This window comes from Amblyomma mixtum, chromosome 4 (assembly GCF_055824585.1).
Source record: "Amblyomma mixtum isolate Tamu chromosome 4, ASM5582458v1, whole genome shotgun sequence".
NCBI classification, from domain to species: Eukaryota; Metazoa; Arthropoda; class Arachnida; order Ixodida; family Ixodidae; genus Amblyomma; species Amblyomma mixtum.
Window position 1 is genome coordinate 4,106,288 of NC_143015.1, and position 12,088 is coordinate 4,118,375.

Genomic DNA, 12,088 nt, shown 5'->3' on the forward strand with positions numbered 1-12,088 from the left:
TACGTCAGTAAGTGATGTAACCTGCGGCTGCGTTCCATTTGGCAGCAATCGTCGGAGCCTTTCTTGTACAATTTGGCGTATAACGTCCCGCAGGTTATCGTTGTTAGCGGCGTCCAGGCAGTTTGCTGAAAAAACGCGCTGCTGGCGCTCATAGTGGCGGGCTCGGGCGTCAAGAGTTTTTTCCATCGTGGAGGCCTCTTCTATGAATTCCGCCACGGTTTTCGGTGGGTTCCGTACGAGGCCGGCAAGGAGTTGTTCTTTAACTCCTCGCATGAGCACCTCGACCTTTTCTTCTTCCTTCATGTTCGAGTCGGCACGCCGGAAAAGAAGCTTTATCTCCTCAGTGTACACAGCAACGGTCTCGTTTGGGTGTTGTATGCGAGACTGTAGCAGGTGCTGGGCTCTCTCCTTTCTCGCGACATTTGTGAAAGTTTTGACAAGCCGCTCCTTGAATGTTTCCCAGTTCGCAAGGCTGGCTTCTTCATTCTCGAACCAGACTCTTCCTGGTCCATCCAGGGCGAAAAAGACGTACCTAAATTTCATGGCATCGTCCCAGTTGTTAAAGACACCCACACGGTCGAACTGCTCCAGTCATTCTTTGGGGTCGGCGCCAGGCGAAGCGTCGAAGCTTGGTGGCACCCGGGGCTGCTGCAGAATGATTGGAGTGGTCGTCTGGGGCAAGCTGATGGTGGACGTTGCTACTTCCTTTCGCTTCCGGGTAGGGTCCGGCAGAATCCCTAACTCAGGTGCGTCTCCTAGCAGACGTCGGCTTGCGCGGTGGACTGGAGTCAAGTCCTCCGATGAATTACTCGAAGGGCTGGCGTCGCGACTTGCTGGGGGTGTCCGGTACATGGAAGGCTACCCAGCACCTCCACCAGATGTCACGTTGTAGTGACGGCAGTCCAGCGGTCAGGAAGACACCAGAAATACTTGCAAGTGAAGCTCTTTATTTGGGCTGACTTGCGCCCGGAAAAGAACTGAATCACTCGGCGGCGGCGTAAGCAACAAGCGTGCTCGTCGGTCGTCGAACTACGAATCCCCGCCGCTCGCGGCATCGCTCAATTTAAAGCCGGCAAGGAAACTTCTAGATAACAGGTCAAGATCATCTACGGTAATCCGGAAAAACCTAGATGCAGCCTTTCATGGCTGCGAACAATCGAGATTAGTCTGGTCGCTTCTCGCGTCACGAACAAAAGTGATAACGACCCTTTCCTGCTGTCTTGAGCGTGAACGAACAAACACTGCAATGATACGTGGCAATATGGTCGAGAGTGGCCTTCGGGTGGCGTCAGAGGGTACAGGAGGGGTTGTGTGGACTTGGTGATAGCGCGAGGGTATATCACGGGAAGGTAAAGCGCGTGTTTGGAGCCGCCTCCAAAGTGTCTGACGATATTTGTCGAAGGAGGGAATGGGTTGAGGGTAGACCCTACGCTCGGCTTTGCCGGACTGCGTCATTTCACTAAAAGAACGGATGAGCTCCAGCGAGAACCGCAGATCGCAGGCCGCCGGTGCCCGGTTGAGAGAACCTCGGGGTAGAGCGTTGGCGTCCTCGTTGCCGGGATTCTCGGAGTGGGCAGGCACACATGTCAGCTCCATGTGGTGGGGCGGGTGTGCGGCGAGGGAGTTCAATATGCAAAATGCAGGGACGTGAACGCTGCAGCAAGCAAAATTTTGTATGGCACTTTTAGAGTCAGGTAGAATATACCAGTCCTCTGTGCGCGTGATGGCTGGAGCAATGGCGGCCTCTTCGGCTGCTCTGAAGTGGCCGTGGGGGATACGTGAAGGGTGGCAATCGTTTGGAGGAAGGGGTTCGTGATGGTTGGAACAGCGTCCTCGCCTGTGCATGCGGCATCCACCCAAACGGCATACGGTTCCGTGCCATAGTGTTAGTGCAGCGCCCGAGCGCGAGCGCTGCATCAGGGTTCGTGGTAGGTTGGGTGCATGTTTTTGAGGACAAGTTTAATAAGTAGTTTGCGTTGATTGTGGGGCAGCTACCTGCAGCTGTGTGGGATCTGTGGCTGCTATGCGGACACCGAGGGTGGGCAGGATGTGTTCACTAGCGGCGGTTCTCGCGAAACATATGCATTGTGTCTGGCGGTGAGCCTCGATATGCTCCCCTGTCGCAATGTGCAGGCCTAGTTGGAGGAGGTTTTCAGTTCAGGTATGTAGGGGTACGTGTAGTGCTGTCTTAAAATAATTGTTCCTGTCATGGCATCCAGGGTAGAGATGTCTCCTGACTGGGGATTCAAGTAAGAGAATGTGCAGGGAAAGCAGCAGAGAACGAAAGTATGAACGAAACGACATAGGTTATTTTTCATGCCCCGGTGGTGTCCAGAAACGCGGCGGATTAGGTGGCATATTCGCACCATGGTCTGCTGAATTTTAGTATGATGGCTGTGTTTTTCCCGTTGCTCTGGATGTAGAGGTCTAGCACCCGGAGAGTGTTTACCTCCGGGATGGGCCGGTTTTCCAGTGTCACAATGATGGGGGCAGTTTCAGGTTGTGCGGCGGAGTGTGAGGAGCTCCGACTTATACGGAGAGCATGAGAGTCCGATACTACGCGCAGGTGTTTGGGTGAGGGCAGCTACCGACTGTAGAGCACTCTCTATGCCTTCATGACTGCAGTAGGTGGTCCTTAGCGTAATATAATAGACATGGAGAGTATGCCGAAGCTGAGCGATTGTTTGTAGTTTGCGGCCAAGGGGAAGGAAGTGAAATTAAAGAGAAAAGGGGAGAGGATGGATCCCTAGGGGGTGTCAACATCTTTAAGGGTGTGGGAGGATGTCTGGGTACCGAAGTGAGTTTCGGCCGTGTGGTTACAGAGGAATGTTATATTATAGGTGTACATACGTTTACCTATGTTCAAGGGGAGAAGCTGGCATGATCGCTTGATGGTCTAGGCGATCAAAGGCCTTGGAGATATACAAGGCTAGGACAGCTTTTTGTGACCCGGAATGAGGTGGTCGAAAAAGTCCTCTGTGAGTTGGAGCAGGAGGTCCTGTAACGAGAGATGGGTATGGAAGCCCCCATCTGCCGGCCCCCATTTGCTGGGTGAGTCGCCGAATGCGGGATATTCGAAAATCTTCCCAGACATGAGCTTAGTACAGGTGTAATGCGTTTGTGGGGCTTGGTTGTGACTAAGACTTTCACGTGACGCCAGAATTGGGGGACAGTGCCATCCTGCCAACCTATGTTGAAGTACCCCGTGAACTCGGCGATCGACTGATCGTCCAAGTTGCGGAGCATGCTACTGGAGATCCGGTCAACTCCTGGAGTGGAGTTAGAGCGGATAGTAAGGAGGGCCGCTCTGACTTCTGCTTCCGTGATTTCTGCGTCGAGTTTTCCATTCGGGGTGCCTGTATAGGGGGACAGGAAGTTTGAGGCACCGGGAGTTGTATCTCTGTTCCTAAGTATATCGATGAGTGCGTCGGGAGAAAAGTTAGCTTTATGTTTAATGCGAGTGACGAGGTGTTGTGTGGCTGTTTTGGATTGCGTGGGGTCAGTTAAGTGATGGAGGAGTTGCCAACGACGTTTGGAGGAGAGATTGCCAACCAGCCAAACTATCGCAAATCTGTCCCTTGTCGAATCAGCAGAGCTGCTCACCGTGCTCAGTACTTTGTGTTTGCAGCGCGGCCAGCAGCTTTGTAAGGGACCAATTGAGCGTTCGCTCTTTTCAGCCTTTTAGGAGGCTACGGTGCGCCTCACATAGGTGGGCCAGGCGAGTGTCGAGGGTGGGCGTATCGGATGTTGTGACAAGGGTTCGTGTGCTGTGGAGACATCGTTTATGCGAAACGCCACCCACTGGTCGATGTCTGTAATGGGTGTGCTAGACAGGGCCACCCGTGTGGAGCGGTTCGCATCCGAGTTGCTGAGTTTGTGTGTTATGTGACTGGTATTTCTCTGCATGGTGCTGTAATGGTGAGGACGTAATGGTCGCTCCCTAATGTATGATCTGTTGTTTTCCACGTAATACCAACAAGGTTGCGGGTCAGTGACAGATCCAGAATGGTGTCCGCGCTGACACTGTTGTCAATTTTTGTGGAGGTATTAAAGATGTGTATTGTCAAGCGGAGCTCTTGCACCAAGGAACAGGCATGCTCTTAAATACCGCTTCAGTTCCTCGAAGCGCTGGGAGAGGTGGTCCATGAGGTGACTTAATTTTACCGCTAGGCGTCCGTCCATTTCGGCGGGTTTAGCGTCCATGTGGGCCTCTATGGATATAAGTTCGGTGTGGTTGGTGGGTTGGCGCTCTGTTATCCGTTTTTGTTTGGGTGGGGGTGACGTGGGGGCTTGGGAGTCGGGCTCTTCCATGTTTTCAGTGGTTATTTTAGGTAGTGAAGTGGGTTGGGTGGGTAGGACGGTTGGCAGAGGTGGTGGAGAGATTTACGTAGCGGTCTTGATAAGAGAGGTACGACGACTCACCTCCTCTCGCAGGGCCTGGAGCTCCCGGTCACAGAGATCCACATGTGTGGCCGGGGAGGGGGGGGGGGGGGGTCGGGTGCTTGCTGGTATTGTTGATACTACTGTCTGCTACTCTGTCCGCCCAGGAAAGTTGTCGGGACTGGAGACTTGGTCCTGGATGCGACGAGACAATAAACGAGGCTTCCTGGAGCGGCGAATGCTAGTGCGGTCCGCGTCTCGGTCCTGTGTGCGGGACGTGTGCTGTTGTGGTAAGGTGGGTGGTGAGCGGCGTCCCCTACCGTTGCATCCTCTAGTACCCGTCGTGTTGGCGCCTCGACATAGTATACAGGCTGAAATGCATATCGGGGTGTCCTTTTGGGAGTGGGGGATACCACATCTCGGAGAGTTGTGCGTGCGCTGTAGGCTACATACATCCGCGTGGTGTCCTGGTTTTCGAGTGTCTCAAGCGTCCAGGTGTCCTGTGTATGGGGTGCAGCTGTGGAGTCCGCCTCCGTAGGAGACGGTTCGAGGCATCGGACCACCACAGAAGGTGGCAAGGGTCTAACGGGTCTATTCCATGCATCGTGCATCAATGGTGAGGGCACTGGGGTTGCCGATTATGAGTCTTCCAGAAACTGTGTCGGTGTTTCTTCCCAGCAGGCGTTAGAGATTACTCTTCGTACTGCAGCATCCGGGGCGGCGATGTAGGCACTGAGGGCGTAGGCTTCGTTTCGAACAGGGAGGTTTTTGATGGCGACCAGTTTGAGCACGTCAGCTTGGTGCTAGGTACACATAATACAGGTAATATTTAGGGGGTGGGTACGTATGTTGCTAGCTTCTGGGGCACGGAGGTCTTTGGCCGCAGCTATCAGGGCAAGGCGAAGCTGGCGTGGTTGAAGGTCCGTTAATGTAAGGCCTCCATTTGAGTTAAGCACGATCTTGTAATCATCAGCAGGTACTAGTAGCTGGCGTTGCGACCTTCGCGCCACCGCGAGACGCGCCGCGCGCAGTTCGGACGTTTGGTTTGTGGAACCTGCAGGTCTGCTGGGCGCGAGCCGGTGCTCGTGTTCGCCTAGTCCCAGATTTTGGGTGCTCTTTTCTAATGGGGGGGTACGCAGCGGATATGATTCCAGTCCCTGGGATGATAGCCCTTTCAGTTGATGTTCTCTCCGATCCCCTGGACTTGTATGCTATTTTTATAGGTGTGTTCAAATTCGGCTTAGGCTATGTGCACGGTCGCGCGAGGGCTAGTGTGGCAGCTGAAGGGCTAAGGCGGGTTTCGGCCCATGGGCCCACTGAGGGGGCCCGATGGTCGCCTAATTTGAACAGATGGTATCGCTTACCTTTACCAATGGTGTAATGAAGACATGGGCACAGCGTTGATTGAAATTTGGAAGAAATTGCCGTGTTTGCGGAGAGCCGAAGCAAAGCGCGTTCGCACTCACCGGCCCCCTAGCGCTCGTCCTGCATGAAAGCCATTTCGTGAGAACAGGCATCGGGATACGCCCACACAATGTTGCTAGATTTGGCAATTCTTCCTTTTCTTCCAACTCAACGTACAAAGTTGTTAATATATTGAATATATAGATTTGTGCTTTGCTAAGTCACTCAGGACATGAACTGCAAAGCATGGCCAATGAGATACACAGGGATAGGAGAAAGGCGGGTTTAAAAATTAACATGCAGAAAACAAAAGTAATGTTCAAGAGACCAGCAAGGAAACAGCAGTTCATAATTGATAGCAAGGTGCTGGAAGTAGATAGTGACCGCTGATCCGGATCATGAGAGGGAAATATCTAGAACAATAAGAATGGGGAGGAGTACGTATGGCAGGCTCTCTTAGATCATAAATGGCAGTTTACCAGTCCCCTCAGGAGAAAAGCATACAACAGCTGCATCTTGCTGGTACTCACCTAAGTGGCAGATACGTGGAAGATAACAAAGAGGGTTCAGCTTAAGTTACAGACAACTCAGCAAGCTATGAATAGAAAAATTTGTCCGTAGTTTAGCTCTGGTTAAAGACGGTAAATCGCGTTAGCAATGGTGCGCGCGTTCTTCTGACAATTATTCGGCGCGTTGCCTTCGCCTGGTAGCATTGCGGCGTTCCTTAACAGTCAGGTGTTGAGATTGATTGGTGACCGATGACGTAGAACCACCCTGCGAGGTAGAACGTTGTCGCCGAGCTCCATCCCTTGCAAGACGCTTTGCAAGACGTTATTCACGTTGTTCTGGCTTCTGTTGTGAACTCTTTCGCTTTCTCGCTTCTTCCTGTCGCTGCCACTTCTCATTAGAGGAGTGCATAGCAAAGCATACACGCCAAGGGAAGCGCGCATTCATAGACGCTTTACAGCGCGGAAGCACGGGCACCGCCATATTTGGTCACGTGACCATTCCGTAACGCTGCCAGGGAGTCCACAGAACGCCATCGCCCGTTCGGCTGTGCGCCTTGCTCGTCGGTAAATTGGTTTTTGAGGAACGAAAATGTATCTGTCTCGCATATCTCGGTTGACACCTCAACCTCGCCGTAACGGAAAGGGAGGAAGATGGGAGTGAACGAAGACCTCGTATCCACTAGACGCGCCTTTGTTCATTCCGAACCATCGAGATGGCATGGCGGAGTGGTTAGCGTGCTCGCCTCGCAGTCCGGAGACCCTGGTTCGATTCACCATCTCGACGAATTTCCTACTGGTGTTAATTATTGATGTGGTCTGAATAGAAATTAGGCTAATTACTTTGCCCATATCATTCGAATGCCATCGATGCACTGCGCGCCAATGCTGCTAACGCCGGCTTCGAACGCCAGTAGTCGCGGACTTCCTAACGGCGCCATCCGTCGTAGACAGAGCAAACTGCTTGTTGCCGCTGCCGCACTATGGATGGATGGATAGGAGCGCCCCCTTTTAAACGGGGTGGTGGATATTGCCACCATGCTCAGCTTTTATTCCTTTATTTTGTTCAACTGTGTTGCTAATTGTCATTAAGATTCGCCATCTTCTTTCACTGCGGTTTCCTACACTTTTAACCTAATGACAAATCTCTGCTTTTCAGCTACCAATCCTCCAATCGCTTTTTGCTAATTTCCACTGCAAATTTATTTACATGACCATGGTTAACTTTAAACCCTAGGGCCTAAGGAAGAGTGACTGTGCCTGCATCGACATCCCGATGGATAGCATCACATTTGAGTATGAGGTGTTCAATTGTTTCCATTGACCTCCACACACTGTACATGTGTCATCATCTTCGTTGAATTTTCTGTGTAGCTGCGCGTTCTAAGACACCCTGACTTAGTTCAAAGGGTAGGCCACTGCCTCTTGAGTGCTCATAGAAACATTCTTTCCTCAACTGCCTTTTCCAGTATCGATATAGAAGAAGAAGAAGAAGAAGGTTTATTCACATCACATTACATGATGCAGGAAGCCTGCAGAAAAAGCTGCCAGAAGCCAGCTTGACAGGGCCGCAGGCCCCCTTACATTGGCAGTTGGCGGAATGTCGTAAAAAAAGCTTATACACAGCATATTTTATCACAACATGTAAAGAAAAAAAAGTGAGAATACAACATAATACAAGATACGCTGAAACATGTATTCTGTTACCACATTTCAGTGTAACACGTACTCACATTTTTAATACATTCATGGGGAAATATTATAGACATAAAATCACATTTACTTCGTTTTGAAAAGATCGCGCACTGCTTTGAAAGTTATATTGTCGAGTTGGATGTTTAGTAATCGGGGTAGTAACTGTTTAGTAATCGGGGTAACTTGTTTTGCAACATTTGTAGACCGCATGTAGTTCTACTTGTGTTAACCTTCCATGGCTCAAAATGACGCGTCTGGTATGAATCTACATTTTTTCTAGCTGAAATGAAATGAAATGAAATTTATTTCAGCAGAATCGGGGTACATATACTTGGGGATTTTTGTTTTTATATCTGCTGAGGTTCACGAGGCAAAAGGCGTCCATATGCCGCCTGACGGGGCCTCGTGACCTTCACGCACGCAGTGCGGCGAACAGTGCCAGTATTTGCTGAAGGAGACCTTGTACACTAGAGAAGTCACATGCGCAGTCTTTTTCAATTCAAAGCAAAAAGAAATAAACATAAGTAATAAAAGCAAAAACAGAGCATCGACAAGAAAAAGCCAACAAGACAATCAAAACAAAAGAAAGAAATATACATAAGTAATGAAAGCAAGAACAGAGTATCGACAAGAAAAAGCTAACAGCACAAAACAGTTTCACACATTCTTTGGTGACGTCTCGGGTAACATCAGTTTGAAAACGTTATCAGGGTATAACTCGCCAACAACAACAATTGAAGGCCAGTCCTGGTTCTGAGTTAACATTCGATATGCGCCAGTTCATATTGGTTGCCTTTTTTGTTTTTTATTTCAGGTTTTTCTTTTGAGGTCACGATGTTCTGAATAGTACAATTGTTACATTTAGTTTCTTGTTTGAACAACTTGCAAAGCCGGTAGTCATAGGATTTTATTACTGGAATTACATTGTATTTTTTAAATAATTCATGTGTGTGGTAGTGCATAGGTACGTTTTCGACAGCTCTTAACAACTTTTTTTGGAGAATGAGCCCTCTGTCTATGTTATATTTAGAAGTCGATGCCCATACCAAATGACAATAATTAAGTCTAGGGGAGAAGACAGCATTATAAATCAGCATCAGAATGTGGCGAGGGAATACATGGCGATTTCGCGAAACAATGCCTACTATTTGTGATAGTTTTTTTGTTATATAATCTATGTGGGCATCCCATAGATTGCCCACATAGATAGTTCAACACTATGCTTCTTTTCCATTGAATTAATGCAATTTTTAACTTCCGCGTTTTTAAACCGTCGGTTAATGCTCTTTCTTTCACCGTCGTCATGACCGGCATACTTACAGGCTAGTTTTCTAGCTCTTTTCCGCCACTGTGAGTCAACGCTCTTTCTGTATAAGTATTTAAATACCTTAGATGCCCACCTGTTATCGTCCAATTTCCTCAGGTGTTCTTCATATAGTACTTTACTCTTAGCTTCTCTTGCTTCGAATGATGCCCAGACAAAATATCCCCTTGTACTGCCTTTGTAGTTTTACCGTGTGCACCCAGTGCTAATCGTGCAACAGCTCTCTGATTTACGTCTAATCTTGACTGAACTTTTTCCATTAAGCACAGAACCACATTCCCGAAAGTCAGCCCTGGCACCATAATTCCTTTAGAAATACCTCTCTGTACTTATATGTTTTGTACCCCCATAATGCCTTATGTATCATTATCCCAGCGTCTCTTCGTCCTTTTGCCCTAAGAGACTGTTCATGCTTTTCCGTGTAGTAGTAGTAGTAAGAGACCTTTATTCGGCCATAATTTACAGGCCGAGCATGTCGACCGCCTGGGCGACCAGAAGTCGCTGTTCTTCCTCCCCTTCAGCGCCAAGCCAGTCCAGCCAGGTGGTGATGGATAAAGAAGGTGGGGGGTAGGAACCCGACTGCTGAGCAGCCGGGCAATAAAAGAGGCAATGGGCCAGGTCCGCATAGATAAGGGGCAGTTGGGACAGGAAGGGTCTGATCGATAGCGATAGAGAAAGAGGCGAGACGGGGTGATAACTGCATTCATTTGGATGTGCCAAAGAAGGCGAGCCTCCGGCACCGTGAGCGATGGAAAGGGGGGGGGGGTAAAGGCGTTTGTCTAGGCGGAGCTCGAGGTAGACCTCCTTTATGGTGCGGCGAAGGGTGAGTCTCCCACCGTCCTCCGAGGGCTGGGGCCAGGGGATCAACGGTGCCCGGAAAAGTGTGTCTCTGGCGTGCTGATGGGCCAGCTCATTGCCGTCAATCCCTGAATGCCCAGGGACCCAGCGGAGGAAAACGATGGAAGGCTGCAATGCGGAGACCGCTCGTTCGACCTCCTGTTGGAGAGAAGGGGTTAGGGTGCGTTTCTGTATGTGGTGTATAGCGGCTTGTGAGTCTGAATAGACTGTGTACTCTTGAAGAGAGGGAAGGAGAGCAAATGTCTGAAGGGCATGCGCAATGGCGAGGACCTCGAGGGACAGTGCATCCGGAGGGTGTAGATACGGCCCGCTGGTGTGGGTTTCAGGAGCAGGGAGGTGGGGATGGTACGGGGCGTAGCCGCAGGAACCTCGAGGAGCCGCGAAGGACGCATCCATGTAGGCTACACCCTGGGTATCAAATAGAGGCGAATGGTGCTGCGCGGCCGCATGACGACGGCCGGCGTGCAGGACGGGGGACATGTTGGTCGGGAGGGGGAGGACACGAAGATTGGGAGCAGGGGTTGGAATAGGAGAGGTAAAAGGGGCGATGCGAATGGGCGAGATACCCGCATGAGTCAGTAACCACTGACCCTGACGGGTAAGGGAAAGGCGGGCAAGCTGCGAGTCACGATGGAGAGAGAGAAGAGAACGGAGAAGATGAAAGAGGCCTGTGGCAAAGATCTTAGCGGTACAGGTAGTGATAGGGAGGTTGAGAGCTACCTTGTAGAGGCCCACAAGGGCAGTCTCGAGAGTGTTAAGTTGAGTCTGATTGAAGGAAATGTAGGGTGCAAAGTACAAGACCTTGTTGAGGGCCAGCGCGTGGGCAACTCGGCACGCGTGAGCCTCGTGGAGACCTGAGCGCCGAGTGACCACGCGCCGCAGTAGGTGAGTTACGGAGTGGCAGGTGGTGACAGCGTGGTGGAGGGCTTGCACGTTCTTGGCCGCATGCAAAGGAAAGCCAAGAACTTTGCACTGCGAGACGACAGGAATGGGAGAGCCAGAAAGGTTGAGAGAGATGAAGTGGTTGTGTGAGCGCTGGTATGAGGAATGGTTGACAAGGAGAAGCTCGGATTTTTCAGGAGCAGGAGAGAGGACAGCGGTGGTGAGAAAGGAGTCAATGAGATCAAGGCCACGTTGCAGGGTGTCCTGTACGTGACCGGGAGAGCCCGACGAACACCATAGAGTGATGTCATCGGCGTAAAATATATGATGCATATCGGGAATTTCCGCTAGCTGGGAGGCGAGAGGGGCTATAGTAAGATTGAAAAGGGTAGGAGAGAGGACAGCACCTTGAGGAGTGCCACGGGTGAGGTGGTGGGGGTCGGACAGATAGCTGTCTACTCGAAAGCGAGCCACACGTTTAGAGAGAAATGAACGGATATAAGAGTACATGCGGGGGCCACAGTCCAGGGAGTCGAGTTGGGAAAGGATGTGATCGTGGCAAACACTGTCGAAGGCCTTGCGAACATCGACGGTCACAAGAGCGTGAATTTGAGTGGGGGTAGGTGACAGAAAGGTGTGCTGTAGAATTAGAAACATGTCTTGTGCACAGACGCGGCGTCGGAAGCCGATGAGAAAATGGGGGAAGAACTCCCTCGCCTAGAGAAAATTAGAGACACGAGTCAAGGCCATTCGCTCAAGAGTCATACCAACGCACGATGTCAGGGAGATTGGGCGGAGGTTGGAGAGAGAGGGAGATTTGCCCGGCTTTGGAATCATAGAAATGAGGGAGGAGGTCCAGGAGCTCGGCCTGATTGTAGGTATGAAGGAAGAATTCTTTGGCACAGTCAGGAAGGTTGCGAAGTTTGGTATATGTAATGGCATCCTCACCGGGAGCCGAGCATGTAGCATTAGCAGCCAGAGCCGATTCGAGCTCTCGGAGAGTGAAGGAGTGGTCCAGAACGGGGTTAGGTCCGCCCGA

General features: G+C 50.7%; 1 pseudogene; it reads right to left on the reverse strand.

The window, feature by feature from the left end:
- Positions 1-9,768: 9,768 nt before the first annotated feature.
- On the reverse strand, positions 9,769-11,886 carry LOC149345512 (uncharacterized; annotated as a pseudogene).
- Positions 11,887-12,088: the final 202 nt, after the last annotated feature.